This window comes from Salmo salar, chromosome ssa10 (assembly GCF_905237065.1).
Source record: "Salmo salar chromosome ssa10, Ssal_v3.1, whole genome shotgun sequence".
NCBI lineage: Eukaryota > Metazoa > Chordata > Actinopteri > Salmoniformes > Salmonidae > Salmo > Salmo salar.
In genome coordinates, this window is record NC_059451.1 from 89440562 (window position 1) to 89454179 (window position 13618).

At 38.9% G+C, this 13618-nt stretch overlaps 1 long non-coding RNA gene across 1 annotated transcript in view; it reads left to right on the forward strand.

The window, feature by feature from the left end:
* Positions 1–13311, forward strand: part of LOC106560802 (uncharacterized) — a 19526-nt gene extending 6215 nt beyond the window's left edge. Inside the window, exon 3 of the long non-coding RNA XR_001318674.2 lies at positions 1484–13311. This is a non-coding gene — a long non-coding RNA (uncharacterized lncRNA). The remainder of the gene's footprint in view (positions 1–1483) is intronic.
* Positions 13312–13618: the final 307 nt, after the last annotated feature.

Consider the following 13618-nt stretch of genomic DNA (forward strand, 5'->3'; position numbering starts at 1 on the left):
AAATTTAAGACATTAATAAAATCTACAAAGCAACTTACTTCAGCTGTATTTGTCTCGTAATGTTGAATTGATTCACAATTATTCTCATTCTCATGTCTGTCGTGAAGGCCAGATGAAATTGGCGGCATTATTAAGAAACAATGAAAAATGGCTTCTTTTGTCATGACTTGCACAATTTATGTTTATCTTTAACATGAAACGATAGTATAAAATTATTTAAAAAATGGTTTGTACAAGCTTTCAATATATATTTATTACACAGCTGAAACAGACATTTTTATAGCACACATTGCAAGGTTCTATTTGAAAGCAAATGTGAGCACATACAAAAAATACAATGTTTTCCAAGCATTACCCCTCTCTCGCTGCCTTCACCGTCTGAGTCTGGACTTAATCATGGGCCATTGGACTAAACTCAAGTTATTAGGAAATATAAATATTTTCTGACGTAATCAAAGAGTGAGGGAAGGAGAGAGATTGATTTGGCTTGTGGATTGTACTCTAATTGGAAGCAGGTTGTTTTCTATTGAGGACCGCTTGGAGACATGGACTGAGGTTTGATTCGTCCTGGACAGTCTTTCAGCAGGTGGTAATTGTATATACCTGGATGCCTTTTACCTTTTTCCTACCAAAATTCCACTCTAGTGAGTTATACCTAGTTTGATAGATTTGACCTTTCATGATCCTCTTAAGGATCGGCCCCTTTTTCCCCCAATTTTCACCTAAAATTACATACCCAAATCTAACTGTCTGTAGCTCAGGCCCTGAAGCAAGGCTATGCATTTTCTTGGTACCATTTGAAAGGAAACACTTTGAAGGTTGTGGAAATGTGAAAGGAATGCAGGAGAATATAACACATTAGATCTGGTAAAAGATAATACAAAGAAAAAACCAAACGTTTTTGTATTTTTTTGTACCATAATCTTTGAAATGCAAGAGAAAGGTCATAATGTATTATTCCAGCCCAGGTTAAATTTAGATATTGGCCAATAGATGGCAGCAGTGTATGTGCAAAGTTTTAGTCTGATCCAATGAACCATTGTATTTCTGTTCAAAATGTTGTGTCAGGACTGCCCAAATGTGCCTAATTTGTTTATTAATAACTTTTCATGTTCAAAACTGTGCACTCTCCTCAAACAATATCATGGTTTTCTTTCACTGTAATAGCTACTGTAAATTGGACAGTGCAGTTAGATTAACAATAATTTAAGCTTTCTGCCAATGTCAGATATGTCTATGTCCTGGGAAATGTTCTTGTTACTTACAACCTCATGCTAATCGCATTAGCCTACATTAGCTCAACCGTCCTGCAGGGTCTAAGTTTTAAACTGTAGACTTCTTTCCAGAATCTGAAAATATTATAACAATACATTATTGTATCAATGGGCTTTTGAGGTAACTGGTCTTGCATGTAAATAAACCTAACATTTCAGTCATGACACTATAAAATGCTCCCTTTCACCTTTTGACACTTTCCTTACAGAAGAAGACCATCCTGCTGACTCAGGATCCACCTCATCACAGAGGTCCCACTTTGGCCTTCAGCTCATCAATTCAATTAATATGTTCATTTCAATAAAGCCAAAATGGAAAATTATCCATTTAAAAGTAAGGCACTTTCCATTGAAACAAGGGAAACCCCACATTTGTGTGGCTGAGCCATGAATCATCATACTGCATGTGTGGCGATTGCATTTAGAGAGTGATCAGAGACATTACCAAAGACTGGAAACATCCCATACTCGGCACTAGATTTAATGAGTGCTGAGTTGTGGTATTTACAACACTGCCAAAAAGGCTCAGCTATGTTCAGGAAGCATGTGAAGTGTCTGCAATGAAAAAACAGTGTCAAACAAGATTTGGGAACAATTACATAGACAGGTAGTGTAATGTTTATATGATCCCTCCAAACCAGAGCAGCTGCAGTAACCAGACCAGCAACATGACCATGCCCCATGTGCTTACGTCTTTCATCTATTTGAGAGGCCAGTAGTTTGTTTATCTTACATCAGTTCTCACAATTTATCATGCCTACACTGTGAAACATTTCAACAATTGTACTTACATTGTGGCCAAACGTCTTGAACTTCAGATGAACAATTTGACATGGCTTGTTGTTGACTAGGGTAATCACTAGCTACCATGCTAGCAGCTTTGGCTATTATGTTTCATTGCTATTTTAGAAGTAACCACTGTAAGTTTCTCATTGCTAGCTATTTGTACTAACATTAAGGGTAGTTTGAGACATCCAACCTTTACGGGTGTGATGTGATATACTAAATACATTGGACATGAATGAGTATAATTTTGTATCCGGGACAAAACATTATTGTGACGGTATCAGCTATGCATGCCGGAGAACTTTCCGCAACACAGTTGTTGGCAAAAATGTGGGTTTAACACGTCATAAATATCACCTATAACAGTTGAAGTAGCAGAAATGTGGACAAAACTAGGATGAAGCTGAATATCTAAATAATTTACTGTACCAGGCATTGGAAAGGTAATATATTGCAAGTAACTAAAGGTATGTAAAGGTAAAGCTACAAAATAACAATATTTGAAACTGTCTAGCCACCCTTGAAACTCCCACACATCTTGTTCTAAATGGCAGCTCTATCAAGATAATCATCTGAATGAATCTGTTACACCATGACCTATCAGGCTTGTTATTATTCATAGAGACCCTTCAGGCTAAACCAAAGCAGTGAATGATCAGGAAGTCACCTTATTGTCTATACAACTCATCATATCAGGTCATGTACTGGCTAATGCTTCAGGTCATATGCTTTTCTTGTTGTAACGTTCGTTAACGTTAGCACCGCTGAGCACATGAGTAGCAGCAGATTGCATAGCTTTTGTCCAAGCCATTTCCGGGTTTTGCAAGAAATAATGCTTTATTCAGTTTCAATTTAAAAAGGAGGCTTTTTAAAACTTATTTTCATCAGATCAGTAGACTGTTCAAGAGTGTTAACTAATACGACCACTTGGCCCTCTATGGTCTAGACTTTCCTTCACGGATGAAACATTAGCAGAGCTCACTGCTGAGAAGGGTGTGGCTGTGGCTATATCCCTGGGAGAAGGGCACAGCTCCTGACAGAAAGGTAATGCTGTTGATACCCTCATGTCTAGGTCTCAGCACTACCAGACCATGGACCTCTTGCTCCCCATTTATCCCTCTGTCAATTTGCAGATCATGCAAAATCAAACACAAACTGATGTGAGAAATGTCTCAATGTATTTAATCCCTGACTGAAAGTACAAGTCAGGTTGGTTTCTCTAATGAAATCTCACTCTACATAATGAACACAGTGGAAGTCAGCATTCTCACCATAGGTAAACATCCAATGACCTTATTATACATTTTGACTTTGTCAGCTTCCTTTTTTAATGAACTTAGTGTCAATGACTAATATAAACTAAGGGCATGAATAGGAATATCAACAGTACACAAATAGGATTCATTACAGGATTTGGGTCACACTGCTCATAGACTTAGGGCTCTATTCAATCCGCATCGCAGAAGTTCAGCTTTACAGCGTGAATTAAATTTAAAGGCAATGTTCCCGCCTCAGTGGAGACTGCATTCACGGTAAACACTGCATCAATCAGAAATTACCTTTACAGTTCTATTGCAGAATCTGTAGCGCTTCAGCTTACTTGTTCAAAATGTACAAATCAGGTCACACTTGAAAAATGTCTTTAAACAAAGAGAAAGGCTGAACTTTGTCAAGCACCATGTGTAGGCTACAATACCCATTCGGACATAGCAGTTGTATTTTGCAATTGCGTAAATTATGTTGACCTGTAGACGAACAAAGAATTATGAAAAAACTTTGTACAGAATTCCTGTGCAATGAGTCACCTTCTCTCATGTAATTGTTTCCATATTAGACCCCACTCACCCCTTCTTGCAAGCACATCCCTTCCAAAGGAATACTTGTGTTATGATTTGTTTCCAATCACTCTATCCAATTCCACCTGCTGACAAGAGGTACCTCAGGGTACAGTGTTGTTACCCTTACTATTTGCTTACCCACAGCAGAACTCAGACACATTCTGGATATGAACAAATATCAGGTGTTTTCCATATATACAATAAGAGTTGCAGACTGATCACCAGAAATAGACAGCGATTTCAGATTTTGAAAAGATCCCGAGAACAATTATATATGCCTTCCTCTGTGCTCACCAAAAAAATTAAAAATGATTGCCCAGCACCAGGAATGAACTCTTGATGCTCAGAGCTGCTCAATTGCAGTTCACACAGATAACTACAAAACACACATGGCGATTTCCGGAAGTTTAAAAAAAAGTTCAGAGAACATTGTTATATGCCTTCCTCTGCACTCACCCAAGAAATTAAAAATGATTGCCCAGCATTAGAAGCGAATTTGTGATGCTCGGAGTAGGAGCATGTTGCTTAAACCACTGCGCTACGGCAGTTCACAAAGCTCTAGCAAGCCACGGGAATACCGAGAATACGGATTATACCTGATGGTAATAGCGCGTCGTTTTAAATTATTTGGTTATAAGCCTTCCCCAAACCATAGCCCTGACCTTAACCACTCGGTATTAATACCTAAACTTAACCCTTTGAGTTGTTTCTGTTTCAACCCTGTAACCACGCAGAATTAATGTGTCAAAAATAGATGTTCATACATATTACGTTGAATTTCAAAGGGAAACTATGAGATCTTGTTAGGTCTATATCTGGAGGGGATAATCTTATTTCTGGTCTCACTGAGTCATTCCTTTTTGTTGTAATGGCTAAGGTGTTGGATTGACAATCTCAGAGACCCAGGTTCAAGTCCCAGTAGGGCTACCACTGAATTAGCTATATTGTTGTCAGAAGTGGGTTGGCACTGCTGGGAGACCCATTGGTACGGGAGCAAGAAACTTGTGCAAATTAAGCACAGGAAAGCACTTTCTGAAGGAAAGGCGTAGTGTAACAACCTTAGTACAACACCTACCGACTTTGTTCATTGTTGTACAAGATCTATCAACTTCATCGGTTGTTGTACAATACAACACCTACCAACATCGTCAATTGTTGTTTGACAATATTTTCCACATATTTGTAGAAACCACTCAGCACCTAGGAACAGGACAGCTCTTATAATAAAACTGTTATGTTTTGTTTGTGAGTCCTGTAACAAAAAATTATTCCAGACCTCAGCATTACTTACACAAGGCTGTTAAAAAGGTCTTTGTCACTTTGGCACACTGCACCTACACAGTATTTGCCAGCAGCAGCACCACCATCATCATAGGATCTACTTTCTTTCTTTCTGTTTCTTCAAGTTTGCATTGTGCATTAACTGTGCTGGTCATGAGCTTGTGCCAGCTAATGCAGGACAAAGCCCCCATAAACTATAACACCACTTCCTGTACGGCTCAAGGTAAAATAGTAGCATAAACTATCAGACACTTCATTATAATATCGGTTTACATATCCAGGACACTAAAAAGTAGGGGCCATTTCATCAAGCTAATTGCCTGTTTGTAAGAGGGAGCAAACTTTTCCACCATCAGTCTATTATGGAGCCTGTTTCTTAATCACAAATAGAGCCTTTGTATCCCAGAGGGACTTGCATTCTAATGTATAATTGAACCAAAGACCAAAGCTATCAATCTTTCACAGACACTTTAGTTATTTTTTTCCTCCTTGGTGTAATTGTGGTGACATACAGTAACAACAAACAACACTGTGAAAAGGCTGCTTCCACAGATCTGTGGAAAGGATGGTATTCCTTGTTTATTATGTACAGTGCTTGCATTGTAGAGTGGAACCAGATACCCTATCAATAATAAAGATCAAGGTGTCCAGACCTCTATATGACCAACTTTAAACTTTAAAAGGACAGGAACTTTGGCCTTTGGAATCCAAGAGCAGCAATCACTCATCTAAGGATCTCTAAGGGAGAGAGAATGTTCTCTTTTGCACGGTCAATATTAAGTAATGTGGTACCGCAAAAAAAATACAAATATGCGATTGGGATTTTGGAGAAGCTTTACTATTCTGGTGTGCAGACCAGTGTCTGATGACATGAAAATGGCTGAGTTGACAACGTAGACCAACAAGACCTGTAACTGCCCCAAGGGATTATTAAAGTCTCCATCAGGGTGCAGGAGGGCCTCGGTCACATTCCTCACTGCATTGTCACCGCCCCTGCACAACGCCTATGGTCCCCTTGATGCCTTTAATGATGAGTCTTGTCGTTAATGAGTTAATGCAAAACTCTCAATGTCATCGGTAAAGATAAGAGAGAAGAAAGCAGAGCATTGTACACGTAATGACAGGCTCTCCGCCTGCCTCTGAGATGTCACGGGTCAGCCATGTTAAGAATGTGTGTGCCCAATCATCTAGTGATCTTTATCTAGCTAGCCTGCAGCTAAGCAAGACATGGGCCCAATCAGGGGTGCTGATGAATGAACAATGAGGCCCTTGAATTGTTCTGCCTGCCACATGACTGCTTCTATACTAACACATGATGACATTAACAATCAATATACCGATTACTGAACTTATGGAGGATCTCTTCAAGCCATCGTTTGTGCTACAAGTGTTTTGTACTCATGTACATAATGCAGATATGCTCTATTTGACCTGATCCACATGATCTTTCCAGGATCCGAACAATGAGTAACCAAACTCTGTTTAATTTGCTGGTTGGCCACAGATATTGCTATACAGACTGCTGTTTGAAAATCATCTGGAAAAGCATGATTTTCTCTACATAAGGACATTGCAGAGCTCACTCTGTAGTTTATATTTCCTCTCTGGCCCTAACAGTTGTTTGTTTTTGTTTTGGAGGACTGAGGGAGCCTCTTTTTGGAGGACCGAGGGAGTATCTTGGCAGGTGCAAATTCAAATAAGTTTAACAGGTGAAAAGATTGGCATATTATCAAGCAACGTTTATGTTCGGGTTTTGAATCAGTAGTGATTGTGTTTGTTGCGCAACCACAGGGGAAACTACAGAGTTGTCCTTAGATGGGTCCTGGTGAATGATGGTGTACAAAATGACAAATTAGGATCTTAGACGGCTTTTCATGGCGTAATGAGATGGAATTTAAAAGGTTAAAGGGATGAATTTCAGCTGTCACAGACATCATAAAACCTGACAAATTGTATTATAACAGTCAGTGAAATCCACACCGCACTGCCGTTTTCTTCTCTTCGAGCACTCGCTGACATAGACTGTCTCAAATTCAGGTCTCCAACTCCAGCCAGGCTCAGACAAAGGGCCCCTGCCAGTCCAGTGGCATTTGTCTCGTTCAACATTATCTGAAATCAAATGCTCTATTCTACTCCCACGATTCCTCATGGAACGATCAGCCCAGCCCTAATGTGGGAATGTCTGTAATCCTGACAAAAGGACACTGACATTTATACCCACCAGAAATGAATTATAAAAGACAAGGCCAGGATTTCTCCAGTGGCTTTGTGCAGGGTACACAAGACTGTGGACGTATAGATAATGGCTCTTTATTGTAGGGTCACCACTGCAGGTACCTGTTGATGACAAAAAGGCAGATCCAGTCACCATGGACAGCTGTGAGACAGGTGACCCAGCATGTTAACACAAATAGGGAATGAGTATTAAGGGAGAAATATATTCAATGAAGCCCGAGGGACTGATCCACAAGAGCTGGTGCCATCAAGATGTTGCCAAGATTGACACATCGTAATCCTAGTGAGAGGGGATAGGCCTAATTGTTGCATTTGTCATAAGGAAAACATTGTGAATACATAACAACAAAAGGACCAAATAAAAAAAAACTGCCTTGGATATTCCATGTCATAGACTTCCTCTTGGCCATTGCCTATGGGCTCCTGAGTGGCGCAGTGGTCTACGGCACTGCAGCTCAGTGCTAGAGGCGTCATTACAGACCCTGGTTCGATTCAAGGCTGTATCACAACCGGTAGTGATTGGGAGTCCCATAGGGCGGCGCACAACTGGCTCAGCATCTTCCGGGTTAGGGTTTGGCCGGGGTAGGCCGTCATTGTAAATAAGAATTTGTTCTTAGCTTAGTTAAATTAAACTAAAAAATGATGTTGGTGTATTTTGTAGCACTAGAAATAGTTAGGATATTCAGACTGTTATCTAACACCTTGTCACAGGGCCAGCCGTTTACCCCATGAGATAATAGGCTTCAGTAAATCCTATAACATGAGATTAGGCCCTTTGACCTCACTGACGAGAAAATGACATTAGCTAATGTCTGAACACTACACAACCTCTGTGTGCACTATGTGTGACATGGTGACGGACACAAGATGTCACTTTATAGGTGCACCTTCAGCATGCTTAAGTCTACTTCAGTATCTGATGAAGTTTTAAACTGTTAACATTCATCAATACACTGTGATCTAAAGAGAGCTCCCTTTTCATCCTGGATCTGTGTGGTAGTGATTCAGTGTCTTTCTGCTCAGAAAAAAGCCCATTACCTGACAAGGCAAAACAACAAGGCAAAACAATAATGCCAAATGATTGTGCAACATGTACTAAGGAACCCCTTTCTCAGAGTACATAATGTGGGACAATGTCTGCTGTTTTAAAAGTGTCAGTGTAACAGGCATTGGTGTGTTTAAGCGTTCACGGTTTGTTGTGTGGCATCAGGGTAACTCAGTTGACTTAGCTGGTTGTCTTACAGGGTAATATCTTTGACTATGTGAAATTATCGTCAGTGTATGTGCCACCAGCGTGCCACACTCAAGCCAAGAGTGGTGTAAAATGTTACCCCCTTAAAATTGATAGTAACCTAATACAAACCCATGCTAGGATTCATTAGATTTGGCTGACCATGAGCCCAATGCCATGCCAATCAGTGTGTTTCTTCTTATTTTGTTGTATTCAGCTAACTATCTACTAGCCCTTACCATCACCCTAGTTTGTCAAATTGCTGTATATCAACATGGCTGTATATCAGCATAGCTGTATATCAACATAGCTGTATATCAACATAGCTGTATATCATAATAGTTGTATATCAACAAAGCTGTATATCAACATAGCTGTATATCATAATAGTTTTAAATTAACATAGCTGTATATCAACATAGCTGTATATCATAATAGTTGTATATCAACATAGCTGTATATCAACATAGCTGTATATCATAATAGTTGTAAATCAACATAGCTGTAAATCAACATAGCTGTATATCAACATAGCTGTATATCATAATTGCTGTATATCAATATAGCTGTATATCAACATCGTTGTATATCAACATAGCTGTATATCAACATAGCTGTATATCATAATTGCTGTAGCTCAACATAGCTGTATATCAACATAGTTGTATATCATAATTGCTGTATATGTACATAGCTGTATATCAACATAGTTGCAAATGTTATACCTATATACTATAAATAGGCGACAATCTGCATAAAGCAGGGTAAAATGCTATAGGTAAATATTTCATTGTAACATTCAATCTAATATTGTTTGTTGTCAGATATATTTAGAAGTAATTACAATTATAAGAGGCTCAAACTTTGAAAAGTGCAACACTCCTTTAGCATAATGTTCTCACTTCACAATTAGAGAAAGCCCAAACATGTTTAAAGGTAAACAAAGAGTGAAATTCCCTCAGCCAGTGAACTCTGTGACCTGTGCATTTTCCATGTGACCTCACCCAGAAGAAATGCCTTTGGTAATTTGAATCAAATGGAGGTGTCAAATGGACGTGTGCTCCCCTGGGCAGATGTATGTATTTATTTTTATTTTTTACAAGAGTAGAAGAAACTGATCGTTGCAGGTGTGAGGCTGACACAGGGGCTGGCTTTGCAGGCCTACACAGAGGGGATATCCATTGCCTGTGTTTAATCAGAGCCAGTGGGATGGGATGAGATTCATTGCTCTTTGATGGAGAAACTGTTATGAAGATGGACAGTCACTTTGCTCTCTAAGTGAAACCATCGTTTAGCCTCAATTCCCAGAGAAAAGGCCCATTTGTTATCCACAAGGAAGAGCAGAATGAGTGGTGGTGCTGGGTGGGTACTGCATGCATTTTCCCAATTACATTGCTCAGGCATACATTTTTGGTAGTAGAAAACGGACTTTCCCAAGCCAGTGTCCAGATAGGGCACACAGTTTAACTCCTTAGCATCATACAACTGGATATTGTGGTAAATATGCCCCCCATATCTAAGTAGAAAATCCTAGACATGTGGGTTTTGTATCCAAGATATCAATGGGCATATCATTATCTTTATACATAAACATAGACGTGAATAGGACTGATGAAACATAGAAAGTTGGGACTGCACACCAAAGCTCATTCAAACTTTTGCCAGTTGCCTGATGATATGTGTCAATGTTGAGAAAGAGGAAGAAATCCAATTCCGTTGTCCAGTTTAGGTAGGGGTTCAATGGGTGCTTAAAGGGACAGTTCACTTTTCTTTCAAATTTTAGCTAATTTTCAACTTCCTAGGTTGTTGTTGTTTACGCCAAACCATTTTAGCATTTGTTTGGTTATTTAGGAACATCCAAAATAATCTGTCTATCTTTTTTGGAGAATATAGCAATGCTAGTGGAAATTGATTGTATCAGTTAGCAGTGCATTCAAAATCATGGGGGAAAGGATTGGGTTATGTCTCCCTCCATCCACTGTGGAGGCATAAAGTACTCTCTATAAAAGCCTACATTAATACTAACGTTAATTCCACCATCAACCTTTTAATTGACTATACAAACCGAGCTTTTATCTAATATACACTTATAGTCAAGTCGTTAACACCCACATGGCAGAGATTAAGATGGTTAGAGGCTGCATAACTAACTACAAAAGAACGGACCCTGCCAAAGCCACCGACATGGTGAGGAAGACAAGTGTATCTGTACTCCTAATTCCTAACCCAATCATCTCAGGAGATGGGAATTGCATTCTGACAAGACAGCCTGCTACATCCTTGCTCATGGAGTTTGGCAGGGATTCCAATATGCTAAACTGGGGATTGTCAAGAAGGTTAATATAAGAAAAACATCCTTAAAGTTCCAACATGTCATGCCAATGAGAAGAATTGCTATTATAATGACTCTAACTAATACAAATGCAAAAGGAATCAATTAGTGTAATTAAACCTTGTGTTGCTCAATTTTTTTTAAGTGGAATGACCAGCTAGTAATCCCTATCATAGCATAATGCACACACACACCCACTTCACACGCAAGAACGCACATGCACCTGTTTAAATCCAATCGTTTTTTCTTTCACGACATCTTGACCGTTATGCTACTGTATTCTGTGACTGTATTTAAAACTATTACAACAAAGAAACTTGCAATTTCTTATTTTTGATATTAAAATATTTCTAAAATATTGTCATCACTACTTTCTAACTAGGTGACATGCTAACTTTTGGGGATTGAAGCTAAACAGCCATTCAGTAGACTACACGTTGTAGTGTTAAGGAATGAGCCTTGGCCAAAATAAAGATACTCTCTAAAAAAGCTCATATCAAAACACCTTGAAGAGATCACTTTCCTGTTTTGTTTTTCAATTCCTTTTTAACACAGCTTGATAAGCTCACTGTGAATTTATCTCATGGAGTATGGTATTAGAGTAAATGTAGCACTTCACACTTATTTTGCCCTGTCTCAGCTATCACTGTGTTGAATTGAATGATATCTCCAGCTTTGGATGACTGATACCAGCCTGAGCAGTCAGAGTGTTAGCACTCCCCCAATATCTATTACAATTAGTTTTTGATTAAGGGACCCAGCACGTCTGTTTGAAGCCTTTAATGTTGTGTCAACTGGATGATGATAGAGAGAGCAGCATGGACACCTCCCAGTAACAAAGAGGCTGGTAAAATACTCCCAGTGAACCATTTTATCTTCTTAGTGGAAACCAGATGACCCTTGCTTTTTTCTCCTTTTTTAATGTTACACTATTTGCTGGGGTGATATATACTTGAACAACCCTCCCACTCGTGTAATTTATGCCAGGGTTTTATTCCCTCACTCCTACAAAATAAGGTTTCCTCCACTTTTTGCCTATTGTCGGGTTTATGATACCAATCTAGGTCTTGAGGGGGCTTAATAACAATGAAAACATCACATTTTTTGATTAACACAGACTTGAGTTACTAAGATTATGATCTTTTAGAATACCACAAAATGATTTGTGTGTCATCCTCTCTCATCTTGACCCAGGTTTACCAAATTGGAAAGATATGCAGTGGTCACACAGGAATGTGACATTAGGTAAAGTCATATTCCACATAAATGTAGTTTGATGTCCGAGAGACTATACAGGAGTACTGCACTGGTTTAAGGAAAGTTGGATCCGATGTTTTGATATGGTACTGTAATAAGGTATATTTTGTTGAAACTACATAAAAGCCATCTAGCCAGCATTTGCAAAAGTGCAGTTATCTGAAATAAATCAACACCATTTCAACCAGTAGTATAACAGGTAATAATTGTTACTTACTTGGTGTTCTTGATTTCTTTTTTGAAATACTCTATAAAAAGATTTTATAGATTAGCTTCACGCCCTTAATTTTGGACAAATTACACCACCCATATAGAAACACTTTACAAGCACCAACCTGGCCTGGCATCAACCTGGCCTGACATTGAACAGACAGAGAACTGGCAAACCTTCACACTTTCAACATTAGCTGTATCTCCAATCCCGTCTGATGGAGAGTTGAAGTGCATGAAATGTAAAGCACTCGAAAACATTTCACAGTTTATTTCCTAATTTTAGGGTAATGAAAAAGGAAAAAACATGTACACAAATATGCAGGTTTTATGCATATATTCCTATGGTGTTTATGTATGATCAACTGTTGAAATGGTTCATACAGAAGAAGTAAGCTCTCCATGCCCTGACACATTACTCAAGTGTCAGAAGCATGGTTGCAAACAATGAGGAAACGCTTCACATTTCCACAAAATCATCAACAGATTTTCATGAGGGCAAAAAGATGGTGAATTCCATTGATGCCTATGATTACCCTCATGTTTCTCCTGGACCCCCAAGGACTGACGAGTGTACACTGTGAAAGGACAGTACTTACAGCCTCGTCACTGAATCACTAGCCTTGAAGTAGCCTTCAATTCTCCTCTTTCACTAGCTTGACATTTCATTGAACAAGGTAACCACATTTTTATATTAAATTAAAAAAATGACCATGGACAAACAAAAGGGGACACTTCCTTTTATTTCATGGTCCACAAAAATGTGTTTTTCTCAAGGACTTTAAATGTTGGGGTTCAAAACCCAATTTAAATGTTTTTATCAAGTATGTGTATCATGTCCTTTCACAATAAATTAATACAACTCTTGTACTGTATTCATTTACAATGCAGAAAAGTGTGAATTGTTATCTTGCTGATGTTGAATACTTGTGCTGAGGACAGTCAGCTCACTGTTTTGTTTTCAAAAACATTCACACTCACAAAAATGAGAAAACAAGAAAAAAACTCTGGCATGCAGGCGGCTTGATAAGTTGCAGCTTGTGCAGTTTCGCTCAGTTTACTTTATCCTTGGGGTGGAAGTGACCTTGTGAACTTGAGAGTGCTTTTTGTCTTCATTTTTACCACGAACAGCCAACAACCCACCCACTATACAATACCTGCATAAGAGTTCTGA